The sequence below is a fragment of the Pseudorca crassidens genome, chromosome 1 (assembly GCF_039906515.1).
Source record: "Pseudorca crassidens isolate mPseCra1 chromosome 1, mPseCra1.hap1, whole genome shotgun sequence".
Classification (NCBI taxonomy): Eukaryota; Metazoa; Chordata; class Mammalia; order Artiodactyla; family Delphinidae; genus Pseudorca; species Pseudorca crassidens.
The window spans coordinates 49,398,075-49,414,665 of NC_090296.1; the positions used below are offsets into that span (position 1 = coordinate 49,398,075).

The 16,591-nt window shown below is 43.2% G+C and overlaps 1 long non-coding RNA gene across 1 annotated transcript in view; it reads right to left on the bottom strand.

Annotated features, from left to right (window-relative positions):
- The window catches only part of LOC137223700 (uncharacterized), a 278,143-nt gene that overhangs the window by 39,323 nt on the left and 222,229 nt on the right, over positions 1-16,591 (bottom strand). The window contains exon 7 of the long non-coding RNA XR_010942998.1: positions 1,201-1,260. This is a non-coding gene — a long non-coding RNA (uncharacterized lncRNA). The remainder of the gene's footprint in view (positions 1-1,200; positions 1,261-16,591) is intronic.

Here is a 16,591-nt window from a genome sequence, read left to right on the forward strand (position 1 = left end):
GCGAGACTTTGCACAGTTCAGACTCACCGTGTCCTCTCCCCATCCATCCTCCCCGACTCAGTGAACACCGGGTTCTGGTCAGAGAACTTCTCACCAGTCTCAAGGGCCATAAGCCCTTTAATACCTCTTTGATTTAATACATGCCTTTCTCTCTGCCAGGAATGCCATTCCCCCTTTGCTACTTCCTCGGTCCCTTCTCTGGCTGGTGAATTACTTCTTATCCTTTAAGACTCAACAATAAAATCGTCTCTTCTGCTGTGGGCACCCCGCCAGCTGCCCCAGCCCAGTCTCTTCCTCAATGGCTTCCTAATCAATCCATATACTGATGAACGTGGTGCTTACCCCCTTGGTGTTATAACTCTTCACATGCGAGTTTCTTCCACTCAACAGTGAACTCTTGAAAGCACAGACCATGCCCGCACCACCCAAACCATAACCTACAACGCCAGACAACAATAACATCGATGCAACGAATTCACTGGATTGAATGCATGAAGGAATGAATGACTGCATTTATCAGCTTGGTTCCTTGTCTCCCTGGATCTTACAGAGACCCTGACCTTGGGAGATTGGGATATCCATAACCAGGTTTCCTGCTCAGGTTGTTAGAATCTGTCCTGGTCCAAATACACATTTCTGGCTGACTCCTACTCACTTTTTAAGAACTATTATGAAAAAAGAATAATCAGGACAAGGACGGAGACTTGGAAATTAAAAATGTAATTGATGATATAAAAAACTTCAGTAGGAGATTTGGAAGGGAGAGTTAGAGAAACTGTCAAAAATTGGAGAAGGCACCCAAGCCTGGTGTGCATGTCCCTCCTTGAAGCAGCCTGGACACACCTTCCCACCAGAGCACGGATTTGTCACCCCACACTGTAATGGCCAGTTGATTGGCCTCTAACCCCCAATAGACTGGGCTTCCTTCAGAGCTGGGACTGTGTCTTTTTCTACCTCTGTCACCTCTCACAGTGCCTGGCACAGAGTAGGTGCTAATGCACACGTGTACTGAAAGAATGAACGATGAACGCGTGAGGGAGTGAAGACAAGCTGTAGCTGGGCTCAGGGTTGAGCGAGGCTCTGTAGTAACTAGCTCTGTGGGTTTTGGAAAAGCTGAGTGACGCAGATCCCAGGCGGCACCCCCCCAGGGGAAGGGCCAGGCTGGGGCAGCAGGCAGGTTTCTAGCTATTGTGAGCTTACCTGAACCGGGAAAGGGTGATGAGCTGGGCTGACGCAAGTGGATGGAACCACTGAGAAGATCTGGAAGAGAAGGAAGGGGAGGGGAGAGCTCAGCCAGCAGGCGATATTTCGTGAGGAATTACTACATGCCATACCCTGTGTTAAGGACTTTTCATGCATTCCCTCACTTACACTTCACGAAACCCCCTGTAATTTTTACTACATCCATTTTCTAGATGATAAGGATGAGATGTACAGATAAGTATCTAACCCAAGGTTCTAGAGCTAGTAAGTGATGGAAACGGGATCTGGGGGGGGGGGGAGTCTGATCACACCTGCGTGGCTCTAATACTGGGCTAGTGTTCCTGGAAAAAGGTCCCATCTGCCAGGGGTTGGCCCTCCTGGGAGCCCAGAGTGCTCGCTGTGTATCACGGCTCTCCGACCTCGCTGAGGATGGCGGCCGATCCTTTTCCCAGATGACTGCAGTCTCCCTTTCCCAGAAAACAATGTGTGGGAGGGAGTAAATAGCTGGGTTTGGGGCATAATGGTTTTCTTCTGTTTTGTGTTACTGGATTTGATGCACAGAAAACTGCCCAGAACCTCAAATAATTACAGTAAGACGACTCTGCTTCCTTCACGTGGCCACAGCAGACAGGCAGGAGCCCAGAGACACTGCAAAGCGAGTGTTGTAACCATCAGATGGGAAAAGGCAGTAGCCCAGGATCGGGAATTTCAGACAGAACCACAAGCACAGCGTGGCACTTGGCAGAAATGGGGAAAGCTCCCACCCCTTGAAGTTTATTGACTTGTTTGATAAAAAAAAATCACTTAATAAAAAGACCTTTAAGACATATAATTAAAGGGGGGGAAAGGCAAGTTATAAGACAATTTATGCAGTGGGTACCATTTGTGTCAGGAAAAAACTCCACCAGACATTCTACAGTCTGGATGACCATACGCTGCCCGCTAACACAGGCTGTCTTACAGGAGGGGGCCAGATGCCAGACAGCTGTTGGCTTAACTCGTATTTCTGGAAGTTTTCACAATACTATGATAATCATGTATTATCGGGTAATGAAAAATAGAAAAATAAGTAAAGATAGGTAGGTTTACAAAAGAGAAAAAGAAAGTGAGAGATGACCCCTGTTGTCTCTTTGTCAGTCAGGATTAGAACCGGTGCTTCAGTGACACTGCCAATTCCTTCTTTGATCGTCATGAGAAGTGCCTCAGTTGCCCCACTCAGTTTTAAACCGGATGCATAATACACCTCCTACCACAAGGTGCCTACTGGACATTGATAGTTGTAGAGTGTGTCCTGAGCCAGAGAGATGGAAGAGATCATCAGGGCCAACATTTTTATAGATGAAGGAAGGAAAGGCACTGCCTTCCTCTGCTCTCCTGGGTTTCCCTGTCTTCAGCCTTCAGCATTGGTTTCAGAGACTCAACCCTAGAGCTACCGGGATAGGGATAATTCACGGAGTGAGCCCAGGAGAGCCAGGGTCACTTGGACACTAGCTCAAGGTCAGTGTGTCACGAGGGCAGAGGTGGTGGGTGAGGGCTGTGGGTTAGAGAGAGTTCTATGGAGAGGGCCTGCACAGTACCCAGCTGGTGTCTGCATACGTGTGCATCTGAGTATTTATGTGTGTGTTTGTATGGGTGACTGTGTATATGTGTGAGTGTGTGTGGGTGCATTGCGTATTTGTGAATGTTTATGTGTGTGTATTACTGAATGTGTGTGAGTCCGTGTGTGTATGTGTGAGCGTGAGTATGTGTGTGGAATCGAGGATCTTTCTTTCCTGGAGCCAGAAGCCCAAGGAGATGTTGCAAGGTATTGCAGACCTCATAACACAGTCTTGATTCCTCTGCAGAGGACTTCCAGGTATCCCGCTGTGATTCAAGGATGTGGCCCAGGAGAGTCTTTACCTTACCCTGGAGGGAACACACTTGCCCTAGCCTCTGGAAACTGACCCATCACGCTTCAGGCTATATTGTCAATATTCAATGAAGACACCACTTTCTCTGACCCTCTGGAGACAAAGGTGTGGAAACTGGGTAATTTATAGTCACCCTGGAGTGGTTCAGATTATCCAGCTTCAGCAGTGGGAAGGACACAAGTTCCGGGACTCAGAGGGCCTAGCTCCTTCTGACAGGCCCACCTTAATCCCCTTTACAGATGAACAAACTATTTTGTGACTCTAGGTACCTTCCTTTTCAACAGGTTTCCGGATATATAATATAACTTACATTACATTACCAATGCTTGCAAGGTCCACATACCACCTCCAATCACAGAGGGGGCCCAGCTGATAGAAAGAGCCTTCTCCCAGATCCTGTAGAACATAAATAAATCCTACATAGTCTTGGTCTACTGGGTGCCTTTCCTGCAGATGGGGGTACGACACCTCACTGGGGTGCCTTTTACAACATGATATATATATTCTCTCTCTGCATCCTCAAGAGATGCAGAGAGAGAATATATATTTAAGAAGAACGTACATCTTTTGGAGTAAGACATGAGCAATATAATTATGCAGACTCTAAATACTTCAGGCATGAACACATTAAGAGAGAATGATTTATGTCTCTTTGATGTAGCAAAGGTCTGCCTGACCCATCCTAAAATTAGAATAAATAACATAACGCAAATATATGTTAAAAAAAAAACCTGCAGAGAAGTATACAGCATAGAAAAAATAATGACTGCGCAATGCACTATATGAGTGGCAAGGCAGGACAGGGAGAGACAGAGTGAACTTTATGAAAAAATGGTTGTGTTTTTGACAGGTTTTGCTTTGTTTGACCCCCAGGTATCTTGAGATTGCAGCTCACGTAGGCCATTGACGCTTCGAGGACAGAATGTCAAGGACCGAGATTCACATGCCAGTGTTAACAGTAAGCGCCAGTCTAGGAGGCTGGGAATGTATGGCTATGGAGAGGGCCTGGGAGAGAGTAAAAGTGGAAAGTGAGCTTTTCCCGGGAAAAGTTCAGTATTCCCTGGAAAACAAGAAGGACAAAGAGGATGAGAAGAACATGGCACACTGAAGAGTTTACATTTGGTGTTATCCCACCCAAGGGTTGCTCCTTGATGTTTGCTGAAGTACAATGGGCCCTACCTAGAATCTTCTCTTCACCTTTTCCCATTCTCTTAAGCTCTTGGCATCTAGACCCCTAACTTACCTTTAGATGTTTTTAGTGACTTTTTTTTATTCCTGGCCCAATCATTTCCTCAAAACAAGGTAATTGTAAGAATACTGTTGTAATAATCTTCATTCTTGCTAAGCCTTGAGTGTGCAAGCACTCCTTGGAATGCTATTTACTTGAACTAGAAAATGTGGTAGACGCACAAGTGATCAAGTGCCCAAAATCTCTCCCCAGAGTCCCCTCTCTCAACCCACCACGACGGACTGTAGCTTCCCCTGGAGTTGTGTTTTTTGCATCTTGGAATGCCTGGCACTTTCCTCAGAACAGACACTCCAAACCGTCGAGCTCAACTGTGAACCGTTGGAACAATTTTCCTCCAAGACCCACTCCGTCACACACATGCACACATTCTGCCCACGCCCACTCTCCCTCCCTGCAGCAATCTAGCTGTTCCCGACTGCTGCAGGTTGTAATGGAAGCTTCCTAACCAAAGGAAAAAAGCAACCAATGGTTCTTCTGAACACTCCATTTCCCTCGTCCTCAGGAGAGCTGGCATTCTTGTGCCCTTGCTGCCCTCCTGCCCACGCCTCCCCTTCCCCTGCTACTTGATCCACACATCTCACTTTAGGGACTTGTCACAAAGACACTGCTGCAAAAGGCAGGATATCTTTATAGCAAATATTCTCCATAAAGTATGCTGGAAACTGGCAGCTTGCACAGGCTCCGGACGCGCAGGCTCAGCGGCCATGGCTCACGGGCCCAGCCGCTCCGCGGCATGTGGGATCTTCCTCGACCGGGGCACGAACCCGTGTCACCTGCATTGGCAGGCGGACTCTCAACCACTGCGCCACCAGGGAAGCCCCAAAACTGGCAGCTTTTTAATGCTGATGTGCCTGTCACTACATGAGTTGTTACTTGCTTTGAAAGCATTGTCTTATTTAATGCTTGAAAAAGCCCCAAGAGGATTTTTTTTCTACACTAGAGAAAAACCGAGGCTCAGAGAGAGTGAGCAGTTCACTCCAGATTACAGAACTAGTGACACACAGACTTGGTTTCTGAACCCCAGTGGGCGTTTGATGCCAAGGCCCTTGCTTCAATATCTCCCAGGAAAACTCAATTTTTTTCCCTTAGGGAAGGATGAAAAATACCTAATGTATTAATATCCTATTCTATTTTTCTATCCATCAGAGGGCAAAGAGTTTTTCATTACATATTTTTCTTCTTTATAAAAGTAATATTTGTTCACTGAAAATCGTGTAGGAAATACAGAGAAGCAAAAAGAAGAAAAAAATCACTTGTAATCCCACCACTTGGATATAACATGTCTAAATTTTGGTACGGATCTTTGAAGATATTTTTGATTGGAACCTTTTTTATGGATTATGCTGTACAAAGAGTTACGGTTGGACACATAGTTCTATGCCAATGAATGATTCTAGAACTTTCAATTGCGTAGATGTACCATACTTAAACCAATACCAAATGGTTAGCCATGAAAAGGAAGAAATATTGTTCACTCACTTTACGAGCGATAAAAGGCTGCCACCCAAAAACGTTAACGCTAAAAAGGAACCAAGCAGAAAACTTTATCTAAATCAAGAGCTGGCAGCCTTTGCGTGTAAAGGGGCGGGTAGTAACTAGCTTAGCTTTGTAGGCCATACAGTCTGTCTGTTGTAACTGGTCAGCTCTGCGTTACTGCACAAAAGCAGTCACAGACCACACATAAATGAATCAGTGTGGCTGTGTGTCAACCAAATTATGTATAGACACTGAAATTGGAACTTTGTATGATTTGCATGCGTCATAAAATAGTATTCTTCTTTTGATTTTAAAAAATTATTTAAAAATGTAAAAACAACCCTTGATCTGTGAGCCATACAAAAACAGGTGACAGGTAGAAGTTTGCCCACCCTTGCTCCAAATCACCCATTCAGGCTTGGCGCACATCACCAGAGCCACAGACCAAGTTACAGAATCAATGAGAATTCTCTTTCCAACCCTTCCTTCTCCTGGGTATCCATTCTCTCTCTCAATCCCTCTCTCTCTCTCTCTCTCTCTCTCTCTCTCTCTCTCACACACACACACACACACACACACACACACACACACATCTGGTTGCCCCAAAGTCCTTCCTTTATAGGCTGGCCACCTTCTCCCTGAGTCCCACAGGTTTAAAAATTACTTCCATTTTCCTCGATTCTCTTTCTGGGAGCATCTGATTATCTGACCGAAGTAGTTCACATTAAGAAGTGATTGGCAGGGACCAATCCTCCCCCTGGGAATTTTCATTTGAAAGAAAACATACAGATGTAGGTAACTGGATGTCAGGGAAGACATTTTTGAGTAGCAGGATATCCAGTTCTTTATTCAGGAAGTTGATTTTGGTGTTATGAGGCTGACCAAGAAGGCTAAGATGATGAGTCTACTGGGTACTTAGTATCTACAGAGGACCCTTGAGGAGCACAGGTTTGAACTGCGAGGGTCCACTTACACGCAGATTATTTTCCATAGTAAATAGTACAGTCCTACACAACCCACAGTTGGTTGAATCCGAGGATGGAACTGTGAATATGGAGAAACCGTGAATGTGGCACGTGGATGTGGAGGGCTGACTCTAAGGGTTGGCACCCCTGTACTACCCCTCCCCATTGTTCAAGGGTCAACTGTTATTGGGGAAGCCGGACAAAGAAAATTAAAAAGTCAAATCAGAGGCTATTAACTGTCAAGAGCTGATGAATAAATTCAATGGCTAAGCTCTGATGGAGACTATTAAAAACTGCCCAGTGGTATCAAGCCCAGGCATTTGGGGACATTTCTCTGTATGCTCTGTATACTGGCAGACATAGGGCCTTACCCTTTGCCTTTTGTGGCTAATGGCTTCACGACATCCTCAGGGGCCCAAGGCTTTTATCCAGTTAGAGTCCCTGCTTTATGGATTTACCTGTGCTATTGTATTAGGCAGCAACACAAGGTTGGAGGCAGTTCTTGAGCCTTTTCTTAAACAGCCAGAGATGTGTGAAGGGCTGAACAAAATGCCTTCACAAGTGCTTTAGTGACTGGGCCAGGGAGTTTCACCACTAACTCTAAGGCAACCATTGGACAAGCAACGGGAAACAGGGCAACAGGTGTTGATGTGAAAACAACTCCTGCAAAGGTCTCCTCTTACCAAAGAGGCGGAGGAAGGTAGTCACAAGAACCTTCCTTCCTGAAAGACACATCCTAAACTCCAAGGCAGTGAAAGCCTCCTCAGAGGTATCACAGAAAGGGGGAGCAAAAAGGTGGCCTTGAGAAACAAAACCAAGCTTGGACCGAGGTGCTCTACACCAGCGGTTTCCCTTTGCAGCGATGTTTGCCTGCCATCTGCCCAACTTCAACGCCGGCCACAAGCTGGAATTCAGCTCTACCCCAGTTCCGGGAAGGCTGAGGCGGGGTCCGCCCAGGAAATGCCAGGAGAAGCCCCAGGGCTAGGAGAGGCAGCTTGAAGGTCAACATCTGGGTGTCAGACTGCTTCTGAAAGCAAAGGGCAAAAAAATACACCTTCCCTCTATGTTCTAAAAATTGCCCAGATACCCTTTTTTTAAAAAATCACCCAATTTTCACTTCAATGACAAGTGCTAATAGGTCATTAAAATGATATGCGTATTACTAACACAGGCTATTAGCAACTGGGGTCACTGCAAACCCTTGACATTGCCTTCCTGTATCTGACCGTGGTTCCACTTCATCTGGCTCCCTGCCTCTGGCAATGGCCAGGGTTTGAAGGTTTAGAGACATGCAAATTGCCTAGCTAATTAAACTCTGTACTTTTTTTTTTTGCGGTACATGGGCCTCTCACTGTTGTGGCCTCTCCCGTTGCAGAGCACAGGCTCCGGACGCGCAGGCCTAGCGGCCACGGCTCACGGGCCCAGCTGCTCTGCGGCATGTGGGATCTTCCCGGACCGGGGCACAAACCCATGTCCCCTGCATTGGCAGGCAGACTCTCAACCACTGCGCCACCAGGGAAGCCCTAAACTCTGTACTTTTAAAAAAAATTTTCTCTCATGCCAGGCAGAGTTAAATGGGTACAACTTTCTTTGAGAAAGCCAAAAATAAATTCTAGGCTTAGATATTGTAGATAAAATTGCTGTCTTAAATTCTAAATTGCAGGAAAATAAAGGCTTATCATGGAAACTGTTATTTAGCTGTAACTGTGGAGATGTAGGTATGATGCTATTATTAACCTGCTTTACAAATGGATGTGTCAGGAGCTGGGAAGAAAGACTCAGAGTTTGGTTGCCAAATTCCAGTGTGGATAAATACCCATGGTGAGCTCTTCTCCCTTTGGTAATCGTAATGCCAGGTCTGTTTCTAGCCTTTCTCACCTTGGTTATAGCACCCGGCAAGAGTCAGATGGATTTCAGAGTCAACTACAAGGGAGTAATCTAGAACCCTGTTGATAAATAAATTATGTTCCAATCACTGGTGCTCTTCTGAAATATGTTACTGAATGAAGCAAAAAATTAAGCCCCTGAGCTTTAGCATATCTTATTTTGCTATCCACCATAATAACTCTGTCTCTGTTCAAGTAGCTCATTCCCTTTGGCAATTTAAAGGAGAGCTTGAGGTAAGAAAGTGAAAAAAATACAAAACAAATTGTCTTCTTGTTTATGCCTTTTCTGGAAAAAAAATGAGAGTGCTGTAATGAAAATTAGAACAGTAACAATGTCACCTTGTATTTATAAAATGTAGGGGGTTTCAGATTGGGGCTTTCAAGTCTTCTGACAGCTTTATTTTTAGGTGAGAATAGTCGGGAATCTGTGTGACGGAGATCAGGTTGGCCACAGGAGCTGAAATGGAGACCAGAACTCCCAACTCCCTCCCTGAAGCCTGAGGACCTGGCAGTCACGCAGAGTGGAGACCAGACTCCAAAGGGAACCATGCCCAGTGAAGTAGGAGGGTCTCAGGGGCGTTTCTTTCAGCATTTAACATAGAGAATTTTACCTGGGAGATCATATATCATTTAAAACCTGACTCCCAAGCTTGGAGTAAAAAGGCCAAGGAGTGACTGAGGAAGCCCATGCTTGCCTTGGAAAGGCAATGAGCTACAACAACAAGGGACAGCAAGTGAGGGAGGGGAGAGAGCCTCCCACCCTGCACCCAACAACCTGCCTCAGTTACTCTTCGTGGGCTTCTGCCATGGACGTGAAGGGGGTGGATAGATGTTTGGCTCTTGGGGCCATTTTCTGTGTCCGTGAGTACAGATTATAACGATGATTTCTGTTTGTTTTGTTTTTTCGTTTTGGTTTGGTTGTTTTTCTTGTATTTTTTCTTCTCTCTGCAGCAAAGCTGTTTTCCTCCCACTCTCCTTTTTAAAAAAGTCCTTTATTTGCCAAAGAAGACACAAAAGAAGAGCCAAAGGAAATTAAAATAGGGAATTTTCCACTGAGAGGGAAGGCTATGACCTAACAGGGCTTCTTTCCTTTTCTTTCAACTCCATATTAATATTAACAGCAAAAGTTAGGTGCAGCAGCCCTCTGTTTTCAGAGCCTTCTCTGTTCCCAGGTCTCTGTCTCCTCCCACACTGTTCTCCCAAATTGTCGCCAGGTTTAGTGGTGCAGTAGCCTTGGGAAGCTGGCCTCCTCCCTCAGGAGGCCACTCAAAACTCTTAGCGGGTTTGTGTGCTGGGTGCTTAGAATTAGAAGACCTTACAGCCACCTGGTCTTGAAATCTCTTTACCCCTCTCGTTGATAATAACTCAGATCTAACATTTTAACTCTATAACATTTATAGAACACTGTACCAAGGAATGTTCCAAGTATTTTCCATATATTAACTCATTTGTTTCTCACCTAGCCTCATGAAGGAGGTGCTATTATCATCCCCATCTTACAGATGAAGAAACTGGGCACAGAGAGGTTCAGTAACTTACCCAAGAAGGCCTTCTAGAAGGTGTCAGAGGTGCCTCTTTACACATTCTGGCCAAATTTGCTGTATGTGCCCTAGATCTTCTGTCTCTTGCCTGGAAATCTGCCCAGCTGCCACTCCCCCAAGCCAGGTATTGTCTAAATCCCACCTAACCCTCATGGTCCAGGGCTATCTCCTCCAAACAGCCTCTCCTGACTGCCTTCAGCTAGGGTCAGTCTCCTTATTCTGAAACAGCAAAGAACTGTAACTGTGCTGTGTGCCATGTGCCATGTTCTGCCCTTTATAAGCACCTTTTATCTTTAAAATCATAAGGTAAGCACTCTAAGATCTGATGCATATCTGATTTATCTCTGTGCTCGCACATTTCATAGCTTATGTCTTGAGCTCATACCTGTTGCAGTATTTATCACATATCAGAGAAAATGGCTGAATGAATATGTACACTATACATTATGTTACTTCATGAAACAATGCCCTCTTTTACATATTGCAATTAGTCTCACTGGATATATTAAATGCATACTCACAAGAGGAATATTTACAACGTCTGTCAAATGCTATGCAATTTTTCCTGAAGGGGAAAGCATTTGTATAGTGTATAAACCTGAACCGACAGAGCAAGAAATCTGAGGACCCCCGTGTATACATGCAGGGCACTGTCTGCCCAGACGAACCAGGAGTCACATTGCTTCTCTGCATTCCCTTGTGTGAAAGAAAGCGTTTCTGTCTGGCCTCTACTCCACCACCGCCCTTTCTGGGCCCATGAACTTTTGAACCAGGGCAGTGGGGCTCCGCTCCAGGCGACTCTCTCATCTACCAATGTGTCCACACAGCGAGCTACGTTCACAGGCCACAGAAGCATCACTGCTTAACCGTGAGGCTTGGGGCTCAGCCACAGCTCAGGCCACCACCCTCAGGGTGCAAAACAATTCCTCCCTTGTATAAAGTAGTACATTTAAAAAGTCATTCTTGACACTTTATACCTTCAGCCACAGGGGTAACCTATAAAGGAGTTTAGATCTCCAACTTTCGTGTAAGCAGCAGGAGAAACAACCAGGCAGAAAGAGGAGCACACACAAAATATTTTGATCTGATCATTTGGCAGGATCTTACATTGTAAGTATCAGTTTAAAATAGAGGTTTAAATCAACTCCCAACCCCAGACTTAAACAGTTTGCAAATATTCACTGACGTCAATAAAGTGAGAGTTCTTGACTCTGGCTGTGCATCAGATTCCCTGTGGAATTTAAAACATACGTGCACACACACACACACACACACTCTCTCTCTCTCACACACAGACACACACACACCAGTCAGGCTCTCCCCCTGGAAATACCACAATTTGAAAAAGCTGCATAGTTCAGTCTGATGTGAAGTCTGGGTTGAGAATTACTGTGACAAGAGAAGACATAAAAATAATGGGCAACTCTCAGTCCAATGCCTTGTCTCCTGCTGTCGCTGCTTTTTAATCAAAAGGGTGAGGAGGGAAAATCAGTAAGAACATTAGTTCTGCAAGCAACAAGACATAATATTTCATAGTTACAGAAAACAGTAGGTGGCTATGATTTCAACACTAGTAGAAGTAAAACATTTTTCACAAGTATGAATCAAACCAAAATATAAACAAAACCCTGCAAAGTCTAAAAAAATCTGTAAACTCAAGATTGGGAACTTGTATTTCATTCACATCCAAATACCATTAATTAATATAATGTTCCTAGAAATGTACAATCTCCTGAGACTGAACCAGGAAAAGCCAGAAAATATGAATAGACAAATTACCTGTAATGAAATTGAATCAGTAACGTAAAAACTCCCAATAAACAAAAGTCCAGGACCAGATGGCTTCACAGGTGAATTCTACCAAAAATTTAGAGAAGAGTTAACACCTACTCTTATAAAACTATTCCAAAAATTACAGAGGAAGGAATGTTTCTGAGCTCCTTATTTGAGGCCAGCATCACTCTGGAACTAAAACCAAACAAAGATACCACACAAAAAAGAAAATTACAGGTCCAAATAATTGAATAACATAGATACAAAAATCCCCAACAAAATAATTGCAAACTGAATCCAACAATACATTAAAAGAATCATACACCATGATCAAGTGGAATTTATCCCAGGGATGCAAGGATGGTTCAGTGTCTCAAAATTAATCAATGTGTTATACCATATTAACAAACTGAAGAATAAAAATCACATCATCATCTCAAAAGTTGCTGAAAAAGCTTTTGACAAAATTCAACATCCATTCATGATAAAAACTCTCAATAAAGTGGGTGTAGAGGGAACATACCTCAACATAATAAAAGTCATATATGACACGCTCACAGCTAACATCATACTCAATGGTGAAAAGCTAAAAGCATTTCCTCTAAGATCAGGAACAAGACAAGGATGTTCACTCTTGCCACTTTTAGTCAACATAATATTGGAAGTCCTAGCCACGTCAAATAAGAAAAATAAATAAAAGGAATCCTAATTGGAAAGAAAGAAGTAAAACTGTCACTGTTTGTGGGTGACATGATACTACACATAGAAAATCCTAAAGACACCATCAAAAAACTGCTAAAACTCATCAATGAATTCAGTAAAGTTGCAGGACACAAAATTAATATACAGAAATCTGCTGCATTTCTATACATTAACAATGAATTGTTAGAAAGAGAAAAAAGAAAGTAACCCCACTTATAATTCACATAAAAAAGAATAAAATAACTCGGAATAAATTGAAGGAGGTAAAGACCTGTACTTGGAAAATTATAAGACGCTGATGAAAGAAATTAAAGACAACATAGATGGAAAGATATACCATGTTCATGGACTAGAAGAATTAATATTGTTAAAATAACCATACTACCCAAGGCAATCTACAGATTCAGTGCAATCTCTGTTAAAATACTGATGGGATTTTTTAATAGAACTAGAACAAATAATTCGAAAATCTGTATGGAAACACAAAAGACCCCAGATAGCTAAAACAATATTGAGAAAGAAGAACAAAGCTGGAGATACCACACACCCTGATTTCAAACTATACTACAAAGCTACAGTCATCAAAACTGTATGGTACTGGCACAAAAACAGGCACATAGATCAATGGAACAGAATAGAGAGCCCAGAAATGAACCCATATTTATGTGGGCAATTAATCTATGACAAAGGAGTTAAAAATACAGAATGGGGAAAAGACAGTCTCTTCAATAAATGGTGCTGGGAAAACTGGACAGCTATATGCAAAAGAATAAAACTGGACTACTCTCTCACACCATGCACAAAAATAAATTCAAAATGGATTAAAGACTTATATGTAAGAACTGTGACCTCAAAAATTCTAGAAGAAAACATAGGCAGTACACTCTTTGACATCAGTCTTAGTAATATTTTTTTTGGATGTGTCTCCTCAGGCAAGGAAAACGAAAGCAAAAGTAAACAAATGGGACTACATTAAACCAAAAAGCTTTTGCACAGGGAAGGAAACTGTCAGAAAATGAAAAGGCCACATACAGAATGGGAGAAGATATTTGCAAAGGATATATCGGATAAGGGGTTAATATCCAAAATAATACAAAAAACTAATACAACTCAACATCAGAAAAACAAACAACCCAATTAAAAAATGGGCAGAAGATCTGAACAGACATTTTCCCCAAGAGGACATAGAGATGGCCAAAATGTACATGAAAGGATGCTCAACAGCACTAATCATCAGGGAAATGCAAATCAAAACCACAATGAGATATCACCTCACACTTGTCAGAACGGCTATTATAAAAAAGACAACAGGTAACAAGTATTATCTTCAATTCATTCTGATCAATTGCCTTTTCCATAAAACAGCAGGATCAAACAACAGCCTTCTTTGATTTGGCAGATAGAACTGGATTTGATGTTGTCAGGGTTCAACCTTTGCTCTCCTCTCTAAACATTATTTTTCTTTCTGACACTTCACTCCAGGGGCAAATCTTCACACTGTTAAATATACTTTCATACTTATGTTCACTCTGGAAGCAGGTTTTCTTCTCATTCTTTCTGATACAATCAAAATTTACCAGTCTCCTGTTCCATTATTCCAGAGTCCCTTTTTCTCCAGTCTCTGTTAAGGGAAAGTGCAAGTGTTTTATAAACTAATCTGGAGAAATGGGGGCTAATAATATACATTATGTTCCTAGGGAACAAATCTGAGTTCAAAAGGATCTTCTGGCAATAATTCCTGAGCCTAAAACTGGAACTCTAAAAGGTAAAATTTCAGGCCCTCAGAGTGAGGGGACTGATGTAGCTTTGGCAATTTAGGTCTTTCAGAAACTCTCAAAATCATATTTTATAAGCATCTATCTAGTTCATCTATTCAAAGAAGCTTGGTTCACTGGTCCACATAGTCTCCAGGGATATAATGGGGATGGGGATACTAAGACTGCAAGAACACCCGCATACGCCCTCTTTCCATTTCTGGCACAGTTCCAGACTCCCTCTTCTGTTGAGGCTGGATTATCCAGAGTTAACCCAATGGGGTATCACTCACCTATCTCTTCCATACAAGTTCTAGCAGTTAATCTGACGGCAACTTCTCCAATGGAAGGAATGAAAATTCAAAGCCGTTAACTCTGCTTTTGCTTACCAGCTCTGACCCAAGTCCTGCCACCTCTAAATAGCAGGGACCTTCCCCACCCTATTTCCCATATCCAGCTGTAATGGGGAGTTGGGTTCCTGCTGTGGAAGAGGGTTACAGTGTGTGCTCACTTCCTGTTCTTATTAAGTCTCTGGAAGAGGTACAAGAAATGCCCTGAGTTCATCTAGGCTCCATCAATCATGCAGTCAGTTATTTCCACTTCACACACCCTGTTTTTCTGTCCCCCAAAGTACACCTGTGAATGCCAAGCTCTTTGACCGTCTCTTCAGTTCAGAGAGTATGGGGATTCTATTCCTGGGAAGAAGGAATGGAAATTTCGCAGAGGTGGAGAGGTGGGCTTCATAAATGTATGTTAAACACATTTCAAATTGCCATCTTCAGTTTTGTACTTAAAATATCAAACAAGTGTCCTGGTATCCAGCAGTGGGAGTCCTGGTTAACCTAGATTATTGTCTTTGGGAATGAAACCCACAAGCTCTGGCAGGGCAGACAGAATCAACTGGATTTGCCATTGGGAAGCAGGAGTTCCCCCTGTCTGGTACATTTGTGTGCTGCCACCCAAGACTGAGGGCAGGGACCTGAAGAAACAGCCTTGAGAGGCACTGGAATTTATGTGCAGCAGCCAACTGTCAGCTGGTACAGACACAACTCTACAAACAGTCATTTATTTCCAAATTGTGACACGTAAAATTCAGTAAACATGGGAGGAGACGGGTGTTTATTAAAAAGGCTGGGGGTGAGGAAAGCTAAAAATTCTAGATATAGTTTGAAATTAGAATTTGTCTGTGCTTTCACTTGTTCACATTCTTTAGGAAAAGGTGAATGATACAGTCTCAGATGGAAGATGGAGTTTCTTTGCCTGGGGTTAGAGGTTATACTACAAAAACCTCTTTGTCAAAAGGGAAAATCTGGAGTGATTTGCTGGCAACACGTTAGAGCCCCTCTGGCTGCTCTCCTCTGCCCAATTCACCTCCTTCTGGAGGGGGCGGTGTAGTGACACAGGCCTCAGTGATGTCCCACTAAGTTGAGGGCAATGCGGTGAAATACAGTTTTTCTATGGGAGACGAAAAGGTGTTTTAGGTAGAAACCACAACATGCGCTGTGTAACCTGAGTGACAGAAATGGCATTATATACCTGTCACCTCTGTCTACATCCCTCAGCTCTTATGCCTGAGCCTGAACTAACTTGGAGAGTGAAATCTCAAAAAAAAAAAAAGTCAGGTACTGTAACCAGGAAGGCACAAATTTTGTCTTCCATTGCACTTCATATATAAACGAAGGACAATACGTTAAAAAAATTATTTGTGTGATAATTTGTTAGTTTTTAATGAACAATATTTAAGAAATAGAAATTCTGGTTTCCACAACAATCATAACTTTGCTTTTCTATGCATACATAGATTAAAAACTTAACCCCATTTGCTGTAATCCAAAGAAATGTGTCAAGACTCAGGCTGAATTAAAGTTATTATGGAAACCGAAACTGGAACCATCATGATTTAGAGTCCTCTGATTCTCAACTATTATGTTGTTTGAAGAAAAATTTAATTTTTAATTATATGAGCAGAACACCTTGAGACTTTTTTTTTTTTTGGTACGCGGGCCTCTCACTGTTGTGGCCTCTCCCGTTGCGGAGCACAAGCTCTGGAGGCGCAGGCTCAGAGGCCATGGCTCACGGGCCCAGCCGCTCCGCGGCATGTGGGATCTTCCCAGACCAGGGCACGAACCCGT